The sequence below is a fragment of the Symphalangus syndactylus genome, chromosome 8 (genome assembly GCF_028878055.3).
Source record: "Symphalangus syndactylus isolate Jambi chromosome 8, NHGRI_mSymSyn1-v2.1_pri, whole genome shotgun sequence".
In the NCBI taxonomy this organism is placed as follows: Eukaryota; Metazoa; Chordata; class Mammalia; order Primates; family Hylobatidae; genus Symphalangus; species Symphalangus syndactylus.
Window position 1 is genome coordinate 80,369,599 of NC_072430.2, and position 22,446 is coordinate 80,392,044.

General features: G+C 36.3%; 1 long non-coding RNA gene across 1 annotated transcript; it reads left to right on the forward strand.

Annotated features, from left to right (window-relative positions):
* The first annotated feature begins 285 nt into the window (after positions 1-285).
* Positions 286-21,003, forward strand: LOC129488090 (uncharacterized). Its single transcript, XR_010122179.1, has 2 exons — positions 286-1,607; positions 12,564-21,003. It is a non-coding gene; the product is annotated as an uncharacterized lncRNA (long non-coding RNA).
* The last annotated feature ends 1,443 nt before the right edge of the window (positions 21,004-22,446 follow it).

A 22,446-nucleotide genomic window follows, 5' to 3' on the forward strand; every position in this document is an offset into this window, starting at 1 on the left:
ACTCTTTTCTAATATGGGCATTTAATACTGTAACTTTCCTTCTAAACACTGCTTGGAAGGAATTTTGATATGTTGTGCTTTTATTTTCATTCAATACAAAATATTTTCCAATTTCCTCTTTGATCTATGGGTTGTTTATATAATTTGAAGTCTTTTAAATATGTTCAAGTTTGCATTGTGGTTCAGAATGTGGTTTTCTTGGTGAATGTTCCATGTGCAATTGTAAAGAATGTTTTAGGGGCTGGGCACTGTGGCTCACACCTGTAATCTCAGCATTTTGGGAAACCGAGGTTGTCGGATCACTTGAGGTCAGGAGTTAGAGACCAGCCTGGCCAACATGGTGAAACCATGTCTCTACTAAAAATACAAAAATTAGCCTGGCGTGGTGGCTCACGCCTATAATCCCAGCTACTTGGGAGGCTGAGGGAGGAGAATCACTTGAACCCAGGAGGTGGAGGTTGCTGTAAGCTGAGATCGTGCCACTGTACTCCAGCCTGGGTGAGGGAGTGAGACCTCGTCTCAGACAAACAAACAAAAAGAAGAATGTTTTATTCTGCTGTTGTTGGGAGGAATATTCTATGAATATTAAGTTGATCAGATTGGTTGATTCTTTTCTTGGTTGGCTGGTTTAATTGTTCTATATCTTACTGATTTTCTGCCTCCTTGTTCTTCATTGCTGAGAGAGGAGTATTCTACGTTGCTGAGAGAAGGATGTTGAATTGTGGCTTCTTTTTCTCCTACCATTTCTATCAACGTGTTTCATGCATTTTGAAGATCTCTTGTTAGATGCACATACATTTAGGATTATTATTTTTTCTTGAAGAATCGATCCCCTTAGCAACATGTGCTGTCTTTATCCCTGATATTTCTTGTTCTGCAGTTATTCATCTGATATTAATTATTTCAGTTACTACTCAGGGTTTCTTTAGATTAATGTTTACAAAGTTTATGTATTTTTTACTTGTTTTTTATTTTTGAGACAGAGTCTCGCTCTGTCACTCAGTCTGGAGTGCAATGGTGCAGTCTAGGCTCACTGCAACCTCTGCCTTCTGGGTTCAAGCCCTTCTCATGCCTCAGCCTCCCAAGTAGTTGGGACAACAGGGACGCACCACTGTGCCTGGCTAATTTTCTATTTTTAGTAGAGATGGGGTTTCACCATGTTGGCCAGGCTGGTCTCGAACTCCTGACCTCAAGTGATCCTCCTGCCTCAGCCTCCCAAAGAGGTGGGATTACAGGCATGAGCCACTGCTCTCGGCCACAAGGTTTATATATTTTATCATTTTACTTTTAACCTACTTGTAACCTTTTATTTAAAATATATTTCTTTCTTTGTTTTTTTATTTGGATGGAGTCAGGAGTCCCGCTATGTTGCCCAGCTGGTCTTGAACTCCTGGCCTCAAGCAATCCTCCTGCCTTGGCTTCCCAAAGTGTTGGGATTACAGACATTAGCCATGGTGGCAGCCTACACTGTGTTTGTATAAACAGTTCAGAATTGAGTCTTGGATTATCTGACAATCTCTCTTTTAATTCAGGGGTTCCCAACTCCCAGGCGATGGACCAGTACCAGTCCCAGTCCGTGGCCTGTTAGGAACCAGACTGCACAGCAGGTGAGCACCCAGCAAGTGAGCATTCCCACGTAAGACCCACCTCCTGTCAGATGAGCAGCGGGCATTAGATTCTCATAGGAGCGGGAACGCTGGCCACACCTATGAACCCTGGCCTGTGCGGTGGCTTATGTCTGAAATCCCAACACTTTGGGAGGCCGAGACAGGCGGATTACTTGAGCCCAGGAGTTCAAGACCAGCCTGGGCAACATGGCGAAATCCCGTCTCTACAAAAATTAGCTTGGTGTGGTGGCACGCGCCTGTAATCCCAGCTACTAGGGAGGCTGAGGTGGGAGGATCGCTTGAGTCCAGGAGGTCCAGGCTGCAGTAAGCCAAGATAGCACCATGTACTCTAGCCTGGACGACAGAGTGAGACCCTGTCGTTAAAAAGATTCTCACAGAAGCACGAACCCTATTGTGAACTGTGCATGGAGGAATCTAGGTTGCCCGATCCTAATAAGAATCTAACTAATGCCTGATGATGACCTGGGGTGGAACAGTTTCATCCCGAAACTATACCTCTACCCCAACTTGTTCAGTGGAAAAATTGTCTTCCACAAAATTGGTCCCTGGTGCCAAAAAGGTTGGGGACTGCTGTATTAATTGCTGCATTTAGGACATTTTCATTTAATGTAATTATTGACATAGGTGGATTAAAACATCATCTTGCCAAGTGTTTCCTATTTGTTCTGCTTGTTCTTTGTTTCTTGTAACCGTTTATTCTTTCGATTGACTTTTAATGAGGCCATTTTGTCTCCACTATTGGCTTATTATTTATAACTCAAATTTTAAATAATAGCCAAGGCTTACGATATACATCTTTAATCACAGCTTATGTTCAAATAATACACACTGTACCCCAGTCTGTGGCTTGTCTTTTCATTTTTCACTGGTGTCTTTGGAAGAGCAGAAGTTTTAAATTTTAATAAAATCCAATTTATTAACTTTTTCTTTTATGGATTGTGTGTTTGTTGTCATATGTAAGAAATCTTTGCCTAATCCAAAGTTGCAAAGTTTTTCTTCTATTTTTTCTTTTAGAAGTTTTATTGTTTTAGCTCTTACATTTGAGTCTATGATTCATTTTGAGTTAATTTTAATGTATGATGTGAGGTAGGAGTCTCCTCTTTTATTTTTTTCATATGGCTATGCAATTTATTTTCCTTGGCACCTTTTGTTCCATCAACATGTGACAAAGTAGGGATAGCGATAGGGGAGAAGGATCCAACTGGGGGCTTTAAGCCTTTCCTACAGCTGCAACTGTTCTCTCCAAAGAACAAGGGTCACTTAGGATTCCTACCATGTCTGCAATTTTTTAAAAAAACTTTCTGTGAGATTCTTGGAGAAGAACCTATGAATGAGTATGAATTCCCCTTGTGTCTATGACCCCCAGGGTTTTTAGAGACTCTTGTTCACTTATAATAAACCTTTAGCAATTAGTTAAAAAATTTAGCTTACTTTTTCTTACCATTGTCCAGTAGTATCTGTTTCAGGTAAGCAAGTGCTTGTGACTCTTCTGTCCTTAGATTTTGGATTCGTTGGTCCTACAGCCTCAGCTGTATGAGAAGTTGAAGAACAGTGGTGAATTTGCCTATTGTCTGGTGTTTGTTGTTATTGTGAGGGTGGGAGCGGTGCTTTTTAAATCTTTCTACATTGTAAGCAGAAGCTGGAAATCTAGGTTCCTTTTTATTCTTGATAAGAAATACTCATTTAGAATTAAAAGTATTGAATTTTCAAAACAGGTTTTATTATGAAAAATTTCGAACATATATAAAAGTAGAGTGAGTCATAAAAAGGAGTCTCATGTACCTATCAAACACTACCTCATTTAAACAGTTACCAACTTAGGGCCGTCTATAGCCCCATTGTTAGAATAAGCTTTATTTACTTAAGAATATGTGTTGCATATACGTTCATGTAAGTCTGCTTTTAAAAATATGTTACACAAACATGTCTCTTTTTCTTAATATTTTGTTATTACATAGATCATGTTCACACCTAGGTGAAAAAATAGAACATTACTAGTATCTTCGAAGATCTCTATGTGACAGCAATTTCATCTAATCCCAGCTCTTTACCCCACCTCTAGAGGTTGCCATTATCCTGATTTTGTGTTAATCATTCTCATGATTTAACTTTTTTCTGTTTTTGATCTTCATTTAAATGGAATCATGCTGTGTGTACTCTGTTTTGTTTTGCTTTTTTCACACAATATTATATTTTTTAGTTTCACCTACTTTGAGCCTAGCACTGGTTAACTTTCAGTGTTGTATAGTATTTTTTCATAGGCAAATATAACACTTTATTTCTCTGTTTTCTCATTGGTACACTCTTGGATTGTGTCCAGTTTTCCATTACAATATAAAAATAGCTGTTTATGAACAATCCTGTACATATCTCCTGGTACAGATATACAGGAGTGTTTACTTAAGAATGTAATTGCTGGGTTGTCAGGTATGTGTATATTTAACTTTATTAGATATTTCCAAATTGTTTTTCTAAATGCTTGTGCCAATTTACACACTTACACTTGTCTATATCTTTGCCAACATTTGGGATTATTAGACTTAAATTTTTTCAAATGTGGTTTTAATTAGTATTTTCCAGATTATCATTGAGCTGAGTCTATTTGAATGTTAATTGGCTATTTTCTTTGTGTGTGTGTGTGTGTGTGTGAAAAAGCTATTCATAATTGCTTTGTCTATTTTTCTGTTGGGTTGTTTTTCTATTGTTAGTGATTTGTGGGAATCCTATTGGTATAATAGGTATTAACACCTAGTTGGTTATAAGTGTTATAAATATCTGTTCTTAGTTTGTGGTTTGTCCTTTCAGTCCTTTTATGGTGTCTTTGGATGTACACAAATTCTTAACTTTAATATAGTCAATGTGACGATCAATCTTTTTTTTATGATTTGAACTTTTTGTGTCTTGTTCAGGACATCCTTCCCAATTCTTATGTATAAGTCAGAGTTCAGTTTTAGACCTCTTGGTCTTGGGATCTAACATGGTTGTGGTGGACCTTAGTACCATAGAGCAGATGACTGGAAACATAACCCATTGTGTAGTGTTGAGCAAAATATTTCTGTGTGTTTTAGTGTTCTCATTTTAAGTTTTGCCTACTTTATCAAACGAGACCTTAAAAATCATATATCAGGGCCAGGTGTGGTGGCTCATGCCTGTAATCCCAGCACTTTGGGAGGCCGAGGCGGGTGAATCATGAAGTCAGGAGTTCAAGACCAGCCTGGCCAAGATGGTGAAACCCCGTCTCTACTAAAAATACTAAAAAATTAGCCTGGCATGGGGGCAGGCACCTGTAATCCCAGCTACTGGGGAGGCTGAGGCAGGAGAATCACTCGAACTCTGAGGGCGGAGGTTGCAGTGAGCCGAGATTGCACCATTGCACTCCAGCCTGGGTGACAGAGTGAGACTCTGTCTCAAAAAATAAAATAAAATAAAATAAAATAAAATAAAATAAAATAAAATAAAATAAAATAAAATCATACATCAGAAGTAATATCAGCAAAGAACACTTTATGAGATTGCTGAGCACATTCAGTTTACTTTTTGTTGAAATTTGTAGAGGAAGTCAATGGGAAACTAGTATCAGACGTATTGAGAAAGGTATAATTTTCAACTGCATGGTACCCCCCCCCATATTAAAAGTTAGCAGAAAAAAAGTCCTTCAGGTTTTGGTTAGTATGAAGAATTGGCCTACAAAACACCAGCTTCCATTTGCCTAGATCCTATGTTCTGTTCAGGGATTTTTGATGATAATTTATGATGACTCTATTAAATAATAGAATCTACCAAAAACAAAAACTAGGATTTTGATTGGATTTACATTGAATTTCAGGGTTGTTTTAGAGAGAATCGTTATTTTTACAAAATTAAGTCTTTATATCCGTAAATGTGTCATGCTACCATGTTTAGCCTTTTTCTAATGTCCTTCATTAAAGTTTCATGATTATCTCCATGGAGCTCTTGACCATCTTTTGTCGATTATGTTCCTGTGTGCCTGTTCTCTCCATTTCTATTTATTATAAATGATATTTAATTGAAATCTAAGATTTTTGCTGTAAAAAATGTTCTCATGTATGGAATCCTTCTAGTAAAATGCTTTTGAGCTCTCTTATTCTAATGATCTTTCTAAGGATCCTTTGTAGTTTTCCATGGATGAAACGTATAAACCCTAGATAATGGCAGTTTTGTTTCCTTTTAATCTTTAAAATTTTTGTTTTCTTGTCTTTTTGTGGTTAGTAGGACTTCTAAGTTAATGCTAAATAAAAATGAAAGATCCTTTTCTTTCTTTCTTTCTTTCTTTCTTTTTTTTTTTTTTTTTTTTTTTTTTTTTAGACTGCATCTCCCTCCATTGCCCAGGCTGGAGTGTATTGGCATGATCTCGGCTCGCTGCAACCTCCACTTCCTGGGTTCAAGCGATTCTCCTGCCTCAGCCTCCCGAGTAGCTGGGACTACAGGCATGCACCACCACACCCAGCTAATTTTTGTATTTTTAGTAGAGATGGGGGTTTCACGATATTGGCCAGGCTGGTCTCGAACTCCTGACCTCGTGATCTGCCTGCCTCAGCCTCCCAAGAAAGATCCTTTTCTTATAATTAGATAGGAATCAACATTTAAAAAAATTTTTTTCTCTTAAAACGTGGTAAATTTCTTTAAGTTTTTTGTGTACTTCGCTGAAGCTTTATATATTTTACTGCATATAGATCTTAAACATTTTTTTAACCTTTTGCCTACTTGTTTTACGGTTTTGAGGGAATATTAGCAATTAAATCTTTTTTTTTTATTTTATTTTTAAGTTAATCATTGCTGGTGAATCAGAAAGCTTTGGTTTTTACATATTGATCTTTAATCAAGCCACCTAACTGATCTCTTTCATTGTTTTGCTTTTGTTACTTTTGGGTTTTCTAATGAGGAATAAGTCTTTTTCCTTTCAATGTAATGTCTCTTCCTTCCCCTTCTCCTTCTCTTCCTTTTTCTTTCCTTCTTTTTTTTTGTTTTACTGCAGGGGCGAGATCTTGGTGCACTATTGAAAGATAGTGATAGCAGACATCCTGTTCCCAGTAATAATAGAAATGCTTCTGGTATTTCACCATTCAGTATGGTGTATCAGTAGGTTTTGAGTAAATGTCCTTTCATCAGATTAAGGACATTTCCTTCTAATTGTAAAGTTTTTGTTTTGGAATATTATATGTCAGTGTGCTTAAGTCAAGAATGGAAATGAAATTCTATCAAACACTTAAAAATACTTTTATTTATGGATGATTAAAAGATTTCTCCTATCTTATTTACTATTTTAATTATATCAGTTGTTATTTCATTTAATATTGGGAGTTTTTATTTTTAGTTGACACATAATTTTACATATTTATGGGGTACAGAGTGATACTTCATGTATGCAATGTGTAATGATCAAATCAGAGTAATTAGCATATCCATCACCTCAAACATTTTACATTTCTTTGTGCTGGAAACATTCAAAGTCCTCTCTTCTAGCTATTTAAAAGCATATAATATTGTTAGCTATAATCACCCAGCAGTGCTTTAGAACAATAGAACTTATTTCTCCTACCTAGCTGTAATTTTGTGTCCATTAACCAACCTCTCCTGATTTTCCTTTCCCCCGTCCTTCCCAGCCTCTAATAACCATAATTTGACTCCTCACTTCTGTGAGCTCAGGTTTTTTTTTTTTTTAAGCTCCTACATATGAGTGAGAATATGCAGTATTTATCTACATAGAAATGGTTGACTTATTTCACTTAACATAATGTTCTCCAGTTGTATCCATGTTGCTGTGAGTTTCATTCTTTTTGTGGCTGAATAGTATTTCACTATGTATACATATCACATTTTCTTCATTTTCTTTATCCATTTATTTGTTGATGAACGTTTAGGTCAATTCTGTATCTTGGCTATTGTGAATAGTGTTGTATTAAAGATGGGGGTGTAGATATTTCATAGATATACTGATTTCCTTTCCTTTGGATAAATACTCATAGTCGGATTGCTGGATCATATGGTAGTTCTGTTTTTAGTTTCTTGAGAAACCTCCATACTGTGTTTCCTAATGGCTGTACTAATTTACATTTCCACTAATAATGTATAAGAGTTCCCTTTTCTCGGTGTCTTCACCAGCGTTTGTTATTTTTTGTTTTTTTGATAACAGCCATTCTAACTGGGGTGAGATGGTACCACATTGTCGTTTTGATGGACATTTCCCTGGTGATTAGTGACGTTGAGCATTTTTTCATATACTTGGCCATTTGCATGTCTTTTGAGAAATATCTATTCAGGTTCTTTACCTGTTCTTAAATTGGATTATTTGTTTTTTTGCTTTTGTGCTGTTGAGTGCTTTGAGTTCCTTGTATATTCTGAATATTAGCCTCTTGTTGGATGAATAGTTTGCAAATATTTTCTTCCATTCTGTAGGTTGTCTCTTCTACTCTGTTGATTGTTTCCTTTGCTGGAGCTTCTTAATTGGTTATTCTGGATTTTTGCATATTGTTCGTGAACTGCTTAGTTTAGAGTTTCTGTGTGTGTCTGCGCTCTAGTTTTGTCTCTCAAGTTTTGTGAGCCTTTTACAATGTTAGGAAACTGTCCATCTTTTTCTATGCTCTGGAACAGTTCTTACAGAATATAGTCCTGTTCTTTGAAGTTCAATAGAACTTGTCCCAAAACTTATTTTTCAGCTGGGCGCGGTGGCTCACGCCTGTAATCCCAGCACTTTGGGAGGCCGAGGCGGGTGGATCACGAGGTCAGGAGATCGAGACAACCCTGGCTAACACGGTGAAACCCCGTCTCTACTAAAAATACAAAAAATCAGCCACGCATGGTGGTGGGCGCCTGTAGTCCCAGCTACTTGGGAGGCTGAGGCAGGAGAATGGTGTGAACCCAGGAGGCGGAGCTTGCAGTGAGCTGAGATAGCGCCACTGCACTCTGGCCTGGGTGAAAGAGGATGACTCCGTCTCAAAAAAAAAAAAAACAAAACTTATTTTTCCACTCTTAAAGTTTTTTAGAAAGCCTGATTTGCTATTTTCTAGGTGCAATTAGTTGGCTTTTTCATCCTTCGGGTATTGTCTGTCCAAGCTTTCTACTTCTTGAATCTATTTGAATAATCCACAATTTCCTAGAAGATAATTGTGTTATTTGAAAAACTTTGTAGAGGACGCCTCATCCTGCCAGTTTACATTCTCTGTGTATGTGTTCTTCCTAAACCATATTTTGTATAAACATGTTGCTGTTAATTAAAATTGATAAATATGTTTGCGAGTATAGGCTATCTAAAGATAAGAATACTTCATTTGTAAAAGATAAGCATTTGCTATGTACTTAAGATGTAAACCTCTAAAATTTTAATTATGCTTATGTAAAACATAACTCGTAAGCAATAGATGGAACTTGTTTTGTAGGAGTGTAAAGGCACTAATAAGACAATGTGATCTTGAGCCAACTGAGTGTAAGCCATGTTTAAAAAGTGCCTTCCCTTGTGATAGTTTACTGAGAATGATGTTTTCCACTTTCATCCATGTCCTTACAAAGGACATGAACTCATCATTTTTTTGTGGCTGCATAGTATTCCATGGTGTATATGTGCCACATTTTCTTAATCCAGTCTATTGTTGTTGGACATTTGGGTTGGTTCCAAGTCTTTGCTATTGTGAATAGTGCCACAGTAAACATACGTGTGCATGTGTCTTTATAGCAGCATGATTTATAGTCCTTTGGGTATATACCCAGTAATGGGATGGCTGGGTCAAATGGTATTTCTAGTTCTAGATCCCTGAGGAATCACCACACTGACTTCCACAATGGTCGAACTAGTTTACAGTCCCACCAACAGTGTAAAAGTGTTCCTGTTTCTCCACATCCTCTCCAGCACCTGTTGTTTCCTGACTTTTTAATGATGGCCATTCTAACTGGTGTGAGATGGTATCTCACTGTGGTTTTGATTTGCATTTCTCTGATGGCCAGTGATGATGAGCATTTTTTCATGTGTTTTTTGGCTGCATAAATGCCGCATGTTCTCACTCACAGGTGGGAGTTGAACAATGAGAACTCATGGACACAGGAAGGGGAACATCACACTCTGGGGACTGTTGTGGGGCGGGGGGAGGGGGGAGGGACAGCATTAGGAGATATACCTAATGCTAAATGATGAGTTAATGGGTGCAGCAAAACAACATGGCACATGGATACATATGTAACAAACCTGCACATTGTGCACACGTACCTTAAAACCTAAAGTATAATAAAAAAAAAAAAGTGCCTTCACCAGTTATCTCAAATACCTAACCTGTCACACCAGCAATAAAAAATTAAGCATTGCCTTTGCATCCTCATAGCTTAGCTCTAACATATGAGTGAGAATATGTGATGTTTGGTTTTCCATTCCTGAGTTACTTCACTTAGAATAATAGTCTCCAATTCCATCCAGGTCACTGCAAATGCCATTATTTTTTTCCTTTTTATGGCTGAGTAGTATTCCGTGTGTGTATGTGTGTGGTTATGTGTGTGTGTGCATGTGTGTGTGTGTATATATGTATTTATATATATCACATTTTATTTATCTACTCATTGATTGATGGACATTTGGCTGGTTCCATCTTTTTGCAATTGCAAATTGTGCTGTTATAAACCTGTGTGTGCAAGTATCTTTTTCATATAATGATTTCTTTTTCTTTTGTTAGATACCTACTAGTGGAATTGCTGGATCAAGCAATAGATTTGCTTTTAGTTCTTTAAGGAATCTCCACACTGTTTTCCATAGTGGTTGTACTAGTTTACATTCCCACCCACAGTGTAAAAGCGTTCCCTTTTCACTGCATCCCCACCAACATCTATTATTTTTTGATTATGGCCATTCTTGCAGGAGTGAGGTGGTATTGCATTGTGGTTTTGATTTGCATTTCCCTGATAATTAGTGATGTTGAGCATTTTTCCATATGCTTGTTGGCCATTTGTGTATCTTCTTTTGAGAATTGTCTATTCATGTTTTTAGCCCACTTTTTGATGGGATACTTTTTTCTTGCAGTTTTGAGTTCTTTGTTCTTTGTAGATTCTGGATGTTAGATCTTTGTTGGATGTACAAATTGTGAAGATTTTCTTCCACTCTGAGTTGTCTGTTAACTCTGCTGATTATTTATTTTGCTGTTATCGGGGGAACCTGCCCCCGATAGTCAGTAGGTTCTTTTCTATTTTCCCTAAGTGTCAGCTGGTGTGAGAAATAAAGGGAAAGAGGACAAAAGAGAGAAATTTTAAAGCTGGGTGTCCGGGGGACACATCACATGTTGGCAGGTTCTGTGATGCCCCCCGAGCCATAAAACCAGCAAGTTTTTATTAGTGATTTTCAAAAGGGGAGGGAGTACGAATAGGGTGTGGGTCACAGAGATCACGTGCTTCACAAGGTAATAGAATATCACAAGGCAAATGGAGGCAGGGTGAGATCACAGGACCACAGGACTGGGGTGAAATTAAAATTGCTAATGAAGTTTCAGGCATGCATTGTCATTGATAATATCTTATCAGGAGACAGAGTTTGAGAGCAGACAACTGGTCTGACCAAAATTTATTAGGTGGGAATTTCCTCGTCCTAATAAGCCTGGGAGTGCTACGGGAGATGGGGGCTTATTTCATCCCTACAGCTGTGACCGTAAAAGACAGCCGCCCCTGAAGCGGCCATTTCAGAGTCCTACCCTCAGGTTCTCTTTCTTAGGGATGTTCCTTGCTGAGAAAAATAATTCAGCAATATTTCTCCCATTTGCTTTTGAAAGAAGAGAAATATGGCTCTGTCCCGCCCAGCTCACTGGCAGTCAGAGTTTAAGGTTCTCTCTTGTTCCCTGAACATTGCTGTTACCCTGTTCTTTTTTCAAGGTGCCCAGATTTCATATTGTTCAAACACACATGCTCTACAAACAATTGTGCAGTTAACACAATCATCACAGGGTCCTGAGGCGACATACATCCTCCTCAGCTTACGAAGATGATAGGATTAAGAGATTAAAGTAAAGACAGGCATAGGAAATCACAAAGGTATTGATTGAGGAAGTGCTAAGTGTCCATGAAATCTTCACAATTTATGTTCAGAGATTGCAGTAAAGACAGGCGTAAGAAATTATAAAAGTATTAATTTGAGGAACTAATAAATGTCCATGAAATCTTCACAATCCACATTCTTCTGCCATGGCTTCAGCCGGTCCCTCCGTTCGGGATCCTTGACTTCCTGCAACATCTGTGCAGAAGCTTTTTGGTTTAATTAAGTCCCATCTATTTATCTTTGTTTTTGTTGTATTTACTTTTGGGTTCTTGACTTTGGGGACTTGGGGGAAAGGGTGGGGGGTGGAGAGGGATAAAAGACTACACATTGGGTACAGTGTACATTGCTCAGGTGATGGGTGCACCAAAATCTCAGAATGACCACTAAGGAACTTCCTCATGTAACCAAACACCACCTGTTCCCCAAAAATCTATTGAAATAAAAAAATTTTAAAAATGAACCAATCAAAAATAACTGCAACAACTTTTCAAGACATAGACAACACAATAAGATAGATAAATTTAAAAAATTAAGTATTGAACATCATACCACCTTTTCTGCATCTTCTCCAGAATGCACAAACCTGGGTGAGAACTCATACATAGGCTATATAATGATGAGTTATCCCTAAATATTTTACATTTTTGATGCTATTATAGATAGGTGGTGTTACAAATTTCAATTTCCATTTGTTTGTTTCTAGGATATAGAAATATAACTTTTATATATTGCTCTCGTATCCTGCCCTCTTGGTAAACTTACTTATTCTAGTATTACTAGACCAGTTATAGTGTAACTATAGCTTTTTTGTAGATTCAATCAAATTTTCTACCTACATGATAATGTCTGCAAACAAAAAATTTTACTTGTTTCTTTTCGATTTGACTGATTTTATTTATTTATTTTTCCCCTAGAACCTCTAATACAACATCAACAGAACTGGCGAGAGAGTACCTCCTTGCCTTGTTACTAATCTTATGGGGGAAACATTCACCCTTTCTACTTTTGTAATATAGACATTTAATGCTGTAAGTAATTTTCTGTAAGTACAGCTTTAGCAATATCCCACAATGCTTCGTATATTGTGTTTCAGTTTGGTATATTGTGTTTCAGGTATATTTCATTAAGTTCAAAATACTTTCTAATTTCATTTTTGATTTCTTCTTTGAACCCCATGTTATTCGGGCGTGTATTATTTGGTTTCCAAATATTTGGAGATTTTTCTCTCTTTTTTTTTTTTTTTTTTTGTTGAGTTGCTTTGATTTCCTCATATATTCTGCATATCAGTCTCTTGTTGGATGAACAGTTCGCAAATTTTTTTTTTCCAGTCTACAGGTTGTCTCTTCATTCTCTTGATTGTTTGTTTTGCTGAAGGGAAAGTAAACTGATTGTTACTGATTTGTAATTTAATTTCATTGTCAAAGAATAGTCTTAGTATAACATGAATAGTTTTACATTTGAGACTTTTTTTGTGGCCCAGAATATGGTCAGTCTTATTAAATGTTCCATGTGCAATAGAAAAGAAAGTTTATTTTGCTGTTGTTGCATGGAATATTCTATCAATATCAATTAGTGAAAGTGTTGGATGGTATCAAGTTGGTTGATAATGTAGCTGATTTTTCTGCCTACATGTTCTGTCAAGTATTGACACAGGGATATTAAAATGTCTGACTATACTGGTGGGTTTGTCTGTTTCTCGTTGCTGTTCTATCAGTCTTTGCTTCATGTATTTTGAAGCTCTCATATTAGGAGCATAGATATTTAGGATTGTTCTTTCCTCTTGATTAGCTGACCTCTTTATCATTATGAAAAGACATTTTTTTCCATAAAAGTCTTTGTTCTGAAATGGACTTTAATAGCATAAATCCTCTAGATTTCTTTGAATTAGTAGTAGTATGATATATCTTTGTCCATTCTTTTACATGTAACCTATTTGCATCTTTATATTTCATAGTGGGTTTCTTAGAAACAGCGAGTAGTTGAGTCTTTATATACAATCTGACAATGTCTGCCTTTTAATTGGAGTGTTTAGACCATTTACACCTAATGTGATTATTGATATAATGAAATTTGAATATACTTTCTTGCTATGTTTTCTGTTTGCCCCATCTGTTTCTGTTTCATTTTCTGTTTTTCTGCCTGCTTTTTTTTAAAAATGTTTATTTTTTATCTTAACATTTCTTTTGGTTCACTACCTATAACTCTTCATTTTGTTATTTAGTGATTGTTTTAGGACAGGCTTGTCTAACCCGTTGTCTGTGGGCCGCATATGGCCCAGGATGGCTTTGAATGTGGCCCAACATAAATTTGTAAACTTTCTTAAAACATTATGATTTTTTTTTGCAACTTTTTTTGTTGTTGTTTAGCTCATTAGCTATAGTTAGTGTATTTTATGTGTGGCTCACAACAATTCTTTTTCCAATGTGGCACAGGAAAGCCAAAAGATTGCACACCCCTGTTTTAGGGTTTCTAGTATATATCTGTAACTTATAATGGCCTACCATCAAGTAATATTATACCATTTCACATATAAGAAGTTTACAGAAGTATATTTTTATTTCTCTCCTTTCAGGTTTTGTGCTATTATTTTACTCCTACTTATGTTATATCCTCCACAATACATTGCTATTTTTGTTTAAATGGTCAATTATTTTGTAAAGATATCCTTTGTTTCTTTGTATAGATACATATTTCCATCTGGTAAAATTTTTCTTCGGTCAGAAGGACTTTCTTAATCATTTTTTTGTAGTATGGGTTTACCAGTGAGGAATACTTTTGTATATTTGAAAAGGTATTTCACTTTCACTTTTGAAAGATATTTAAGTATCAAATTCTAGGTTGACAGTTTTTTTTCCTCTTTCAGCAGTTTAAGCCATCTGCTCTACTGCCTTTTCTCTTCCATTATTTCTGATGAGAAAACATCACCCTTATCTTGGTTTCTCTGTATGTAACAGTTTTTCCTCTCTAGATGCTTTTACAATTTTTTCTGTATCCCTGGATTTGAGCAATATGATTGTGATGTAGTTTAGTGAATTTTTTCTCATGTGATTAGGGTTTGTTGATCTTGGACTTCTGGATTTACACTATTCACTAATTTTGGAATAATTTCAGCCAGTTTATTTCTCTAAGTATTTTCTTCTGACCTCCTCTCCCCTCCTTCAGAGACTCACATTACACGTAAATTAAACCATTTGGAATTGCCTCACAGTTCATTGATAATGTATTGTTGTTGTTACTGTTTTCCTCCTCCTCCTTCTAGTCCTTTTTCCCTTTTGTGTTTTAGTTTGGATAATTTCTATTGCTGTGTCACTAAGTTCACCTTTTTTTCTGCAGTGTCTCATCTGTCATTAACCCCATTTTGTATATTCTTCATCTCAGACATTATAGTTTTGTATTTAGAAATTTTTCGAGAACTTTTGTGTCTCTGATATGTTCTTTCCTCTCACGTTTTAAACATTTGGATATAGTTATAACAACAGTTTTATTGTCCTTGTATGCTTATTCTAACATTTGTGTTGGTTCTGGATTGGTTTCTGTTGATTGATTTTTCTCCTTATTACAAGTTTTCCCTGCGTATTTGTATGCCTGATAATTTTTTATTTTATGCCAGATATTGTGATTTTTTTTTCTTCTTGTGGGGGCTGTATATTTTTCTATTCCTACAAATATTATTTAACTTTGTGTTGAAATGCAGTTAAGTTTCTAGAAAACACTTTAACCCTTTTGGGTCTTTTAAAATATGTTAGGAGCAGAACAATATTTAGTCTACAGCTAATTATTTTCTCTTTTGAGACAAGACCCTTTTAAACACAGATGCTCCTTGATGTAGTTATTGGCATGTAACCCTGCCCTAAATTGAGGAATATAGCGAATGAGTTTCACTTTCATACCATCCTAAAGTTGAAAAATCTTAAATTGAACCATAGTAAAATGGGGACCTTCTATATTCTATTTAACACCTTGTGAATTAAGAAATTTCTCAATCTCACTGGTGCAAACAAGTACCATTCTTGCCCTTGTGTGATCTCTCAGTATTGCTCCCTTTAATCCTTTTAGGTGTCCTTTTCCTGGCCTCAGGTAGTTTTCTCATATTCATACACTGATAGTCCTGATTCCCAGGGGGCACCAACTGCCGATCTATGCAGTTCGTCCTCACTACTCTGCCCTGCAAACTCTAGCTGCCTTTGTCTCCCTGGACTCTCCCCTGTACTTCTTCAACTTAGAGGGAGTCTACCAGGCCCTACTTGGGTTCCCTTCCCCTATGCCCTGTCCTGGTGTGATGTTAGTTAACTTTTTGTGTCAATTTGACTGGGTTAAGGGATACTACATAGCTGATAAGACATTATTTCTGGGTGTGTCTGTGACAGCATGACCAGAAGATATTAGTACTGGATTCAGTAACAAAGAAGATCCACCCTCACCCATGTAGGTGGGCATCATCCAACCTACCTAGGGCCTGGATAGAACAAAAAGGTAGGGACAAGGTAATTAAGTCTCCCTTCTGGAGCTGATGCATCCGTTTTCTCCTGCCCTTAGACATCAGAGTTCCAGGTTCTCAGGCCTTTGGACTGGGGCACTTAACTAGTCCCTATCCAAAACTATCCAAACTAATATGCAAAAAGGAAAGAAAGACTAGAAGAAAGGGAGGAGAACACCACCACCAACAACAAATCTTCAGTGTCGACGAACTGTGAGACAATGTCAACCCTCTAGGCCTTCAGACTCAGGCCGAGTTGCAATACTGACTTTCCTGGTTATCTAGTTTGCAGGTAGCATATCGTGGGACTTTTCAGCCTCCATTTCTTGAAACCATTGTTCCATGTATTTTGTCCAGATTTTTAGGTATTTCAGGTGGGCTAGAATCAACTAGTAATGGAATACTAATATCTAGTCACCTGAAATACCTAAAAATACCCAGTCCCTATGACTCCATCTTAGCTGAAACTGAAATTCCAATAACATTTTAAGTTTCCAAGATTTCTATTTATTTTCTGTTTCATATGTACAGGACACCCAGGAATCTCTGAAGATATTATTTAAATTTATTTTTGGTTGTATAACTGACTCTTTTTTTTTTGATGATAATTTGTTGAGTTTGGGGTCTTTCTCTTATGGGCTTGTTTTTCTTTACATGTTGGACAGTTCTTAGTTGTCTGCTTGTGTTTCTTTGCATTTGAGAATTAGTCTACATTTCTCTGGGAATACTAGTTACATTACTTACTCTGCTTCTTCTCATTGTCTATGATGAGCATCTAAATAGAGTTTGGTGGCAGTTTGTCTTCTGGGTGTGATGTTCCTCATCGTTCTTGAGGTTAGTTGTTACTTGGGCACTCCCCACAGCATCCTGACAGCAAATACTGCCATTGGCCCCTTGCTCCTAAGCAAAAGCTGGGGATTGAGGAAGTGTCCCATCGGCCCGGCTGCTCTGAATTAATTTTCACCTGAATGCCTGGGATCCCCTCATGTACTTCGTATAAGATGCCACTGACTTCTGGAGTTGGACTTGATTGCCATTTTTTTTTTTTGAGACGGAGTCTTGCTCTCTTGCCCAGGCTGGAGTGCAGTGGCATGATCTCGGCTCACTGCAAACTCCACCTCCCAGGTTCACGCCATTCTCCTGCCTCAGCCTCCTGAGTAGCTGGGGCTACAGGCGCCCACCACCACTCCCGGCTAATTTTTTGTATTTTTAGTGGAGACAGCGTTTCACTATGTTACCCAGGATGGTCTCGACCTCCTGACCTCGTAATCCACCCGCCTTGGCCTCCCAAAGTGCTGGGCTGGGATTACAGGCATGAGTCACCGCGCCCAGCCTCTATTGCCATTTTTATGAAAAGTTTCTGCTACTACTTGGTTTCCTCCAAGCTTATTTCTATGTAGATCTGTGTGCTTTTTTAAAATCGAGAGTTTGTCACAATTTCTGCCCCTCTGTTAACACTTTTTTTTTGTTTGTTTTCCATTGTTACTATGGACATATTCTTTCAAAAATGTTTATCTTTTCTGACATGGGTGTAAGGAGATGTAGACACATGTTCAATTATATAAGGTTTCATTATATGATGATACACTCTAACTCATTAACCAGCCATTATTAATAAAATAGGTGGTGTATAGTGTGTATAAGGTATAATGAACATTCTTGAACATATATTTTTAAATAATTATGTAAATGTTAATGTGTAAAGCTCTAAAACATAGTTTATTTGATTTGTTTACATTCCATTTAAACACCAAAGATATATAATATTCACTTTATTCTCACATTCATACTGATGAGAGTGTATTGGAGGAAAAAGTATTATTGATTTCATTTTGAAAAATAGTGTTTTTCCCCCGACTCCTACCTTCACTCCCCATTAGTGAAGAATAGTCAAAGACAATACCTTAAAAAAACAAACAACAACAAAAAAACAAACCAACAAAACCTTCGAATGTACTAAGTAGTTTGAAAACTTTACCAAATATGTCAAATTACTAAGATATTAACTTAGGTGATGGATTAATTTATATCGAATATTTAGAGCAATGTCCTAAGTTCGGTGTAATATCCTAAGTACATTATTCAGTACTTTTCTGGTTTTCACACCCAAATATTTAATATGTGAAATTTAAATGATTATTAAGTAGAAATGTGTGGGTTCCAGAGGTGAGAGCATACTTATATCTCTCTGCTCCCAAATAGCATGTGTAGTTTGTTAATGTTGAACACGTTATTTTATTTTGGTTTAATCATACGTTCAAAGAAAATACCATTCACAGTTGTTTCTGGAGGATTAGCTCCTTGTTGTTTTCTCATTACCTACAGTTTAAAACTAAACAAAAGTAGTTTTAAAAATAATGTGTTAAAAAAAAGCCCTCAATATAAGTTAAACCAGACAACTCATTTTATAGTGATTTTTTTCTTTAATTCAAAAATGTTGACCTACCAAGTTTAATGTAATACACTTTCATCAGTACAATGTTTCACTCCTATAAAATTAGAGATAATTAAAAATAAGACATTGAGGTTTTTTTTAAACTTTTTGTTATACACATTTAGTTTGAACTCCTTGTCCTAATTACTTGTTTCTGTTGAGCAAGTAAGTAATGTACTTAAGGATGCTATTGGGATCTTGTACAACAAACACTATAGAGAATAGAGAATCTGAAAGGCAAGATGGAAATGTCATCTAGAAAAAACATGTGAGAGAATCTTTTTATTGACCACACATGTAATCTCAAAGTGAAAGTTAATGAGATTTAGGCAATTAATGCATTTTCTTAATGTATAGGGTTTTAAATGGAAAAAATTACTCTGTCTAGATGTTTATCATGATAAATAGTTGATGTTTTCAGTAGACTGGAAAGTAAGTTAACAACCTATGATATATTCCAGAATAAAAGGCCATCATTGTGTAAACACTAATGCATATTCATATAATGTAAATCCACTGAATCATTCATTGGCAGTCATTTGACATGATGTTAATAGTTTTTTCTAACTGGGTATGTTTCCATTATTTGTTCCCTTGGAGAATTTAGAAGTGCTGAATTTCACTGGACAGCATAGGAAGCATTATTTTAGCAAGTTCTTCAATACCCATGTAGTCATTATTTCTCAGTATCATATTCTTATTTCATCACTAGAATAATACTCTTGACAGTTAAGTTCTAATCAGGTTTCATGTTTACATTCTCCAAAGTGCTTATTTTCATTCATTCAATAAACACCACTTATTTTCCAGGGACTGTGCCAGGTAAGTACTCTGGATAGTTCACTGCCCCGTATCTGCAGGAGCCTACTTGTTGAGCATATGGTAAGTGCTTGACAAATAGTTATTGAGTGAACTTAGGTCGTGGAAAAATCCCCAAATATTGTGAAATTAAACAACACACTTCAAAGTAGTCCAGGGTCAGAGACAAAAATCACAAAATAAATTAGAAAATGTTTTGAATTTAGAAGTAATGAAAATACAATACAGTTGACCCTTGAACAGCATGGGGTTGTTCAGTGTCTAGTCAAAAATCTATGTATAACTTTGTACTCCCCTAAAACTTAACTACTAATAGGCTGCTGTTGACTAGAAGCCTTACCAATAGTGTAAACAGTAGATTAACATGTATCCTGCATGTTATATGTATTACATACTGTATTCTTACAGCAAAGTAAGAGAAAAGAAAATGGTATTAAAATCATAAGAAAAAATATATTTACTATTCATTATGAGGAAGTGGATCATCATAATGATCTTCATCTTGTCTTCATGTTGAGTAGGCTGAGGAGGAAGGAAATGAGGGGTTTGTTTTGGTGTCTCAGGGGTGGCAGAGGCAGAAGAAAATCCATACGTAACTGGGCCTGTGATGTTCAAACCCATGTTGTTCGAGGGTCAACTGTATATCCAAATTTGTGGGATTCAACTAAAGCAAAACCTACAGAGAAAATTACAGTGTTAAATGCTTATATTAGAAAATAACAGTCTATGGTCAATGATCTCAGCTTCTACTTTTATAATCTGGAAAAAGAGCAATTAAACTACTATGAAGGAAATAATAAAAAAGTGGAAATCAATAAAATGGGAAATGGATAAGCAAGAGAGAAAATAAGTAAAACCCCAAATGGCATAGAAAAGAGGGACACAATAGATAAAATTAATAAAACTCTAGATAATTCCAAGGTAGAGGATGGTGGGAGATAAATAGGCTTTTAGGTAGATGGTTATGGAACAACATCATTGTGGAAAAAATAAACTTTAACTCTTAGCTATATACAAAAATTAAAATGTATTATAGATCTAAATGCAAAAGTTAAAACTCTAAAGCTTCTAAAAGAAAACACTGGGGCCAGGCACAGTGGCTCCTGCCTGTAATCCCAGTACTTTGGGAGGCTGAGGCGGGTGGATCACCTGAGGTCGGGAGTTTGAGACCAGCCTGACCAACATGCAGAAACCCCATCTCTACTAAAAATAACAACATTAGCCGGGAGTGGTTATGCATGCCTGTAATCCCAGCTACTCAGGAGGCTGAGGCAGGAGAATTGTTTGAACCTGGGAGGCAGAGGTTGCGGTGAGTCGAGATTGTGCCATTGCACTCCAGCCTGGGCAACGAGCAAAACTCCATCTCAAGAAAAAAAAATATTGGGAAGAAACTTTTTATGACCTTGGAGTAGGAAAAGGTTTTCTATGTAGGATACAGAAATATTTATGAAAAACTTCGAAAATTGGACTTAATCAAAATTTAAAACCTTTGCTCTTCCAAAGATAATAAATTAAAAAAGGCTTACCATAGCGGAAAAGTTTTGCAATAATATAGCTGATAAAGGTCTTGTATCCAGAACAACAAAGAACTCAGAAATTAATAAAAAGCCAACTAAAAATACAAGGTTAAAAGATGAGCAAAAGACTAAGGCATTTTACAAAAAAAATGCATGAATGACCAATAAATGCATGAAAAAAAAGCTTAATGATATTAGTCATCAGGGAAATGTAAATTAAATCACAATGAAATGTCATCACACACCTATTGAAATGACTAAAATTGAAAAGTTTGATAATATGTGTTGAGAAGGACATGAAACAATTGAAATTCTCATTCACTGCTAGTGGGAGTGTAAATTGGTGCAAGCACTTTAGGAAACTGGCTGTTTCTTAAAAATATATTTACTATATGATTCAGTAATTCTACAGCTAAGTACCCCAGAGGAATGAAGCCATGTCCATGCAAAGATTAATGCCTGGGTGTTCACAGTAGCTTAATTCATAGTATCCCACAATTAGAAAAAAGTCCAAAAGTCCATTTACAGGTGAATAGATAAATTATGGTACCTTTAAACAATAGGACACTACTCAATAAAAAAAAGTAACAAAAAACTGTTACTTGCGACAATGTGGGTGAATCCCTAAACCATTATATATGCTGCAGGTAAGAGGGCAGACATGAAAGTACATACTCTGTGCATATATAAATTTTACAATACACAAAGTTAATCTATAATGACAGCAGATCAAGGGTTATCTGAGGTCAGATTTTTGTTGTTGGTTTTCTTTTTGTATTGAATGTATAAGGCACTGGGGGGGTTAATGGAAGAATTCTATATATTGGTTTTGATGTTTATAAGATGTACACATTTGTCAAAACTCACCAAGCTGCATTTTATTGTATGTAATTATACCACAATAAAGTTGATTTAAAGAAATGAATTGGGTGATACTTTGTTCCCTGAAATTTATATAAGATAAACATTGCAAGCCAAGTTATTTTTTTACTTTTTTGGTTTTTTTGGTTGTTATTGTTTAGTACCTCTCCATTCAGCCAGGGATCACAAACTCAGTTCAGAAGCCAGATATGTAATGAATAGAATGAGACCAACTAGGTATTAGACAAAAGGCATAGCAGGGGCTGTGCCAAAGTGGATAATGCATCCCTGTACCTTAAGGCATTAAAGTAAAAGAATTAAAACAACTTGCCTGCCAAACCAAAATGTCTGTAGGCAATATTCAACTGGTTGACCATCATTATGCATCCATTGACTTGTGACTTAAAATATATACCACCATTTAAAGCAGTTTCTCAATGAGGAGGCAAGGAATATCTTGGGAAGCTTTTTCAAATAACACGCAGTCCCTTTACCATCTGCCTAATTGAGGACCACTGGTATACTATGTTGGTATCTAGAGCTAAATAATAATGATCAAGTTGATGGCACCATGTGGCTTTAGTTACTGGCCATTGCTAACAGTTTTCTTTTTGCCAGCAGAGAATGTTAATTTTGCTATGGATTTTTAGCAAAACTACACTTCTGCACAATTGCTTTATTAGAGAAAT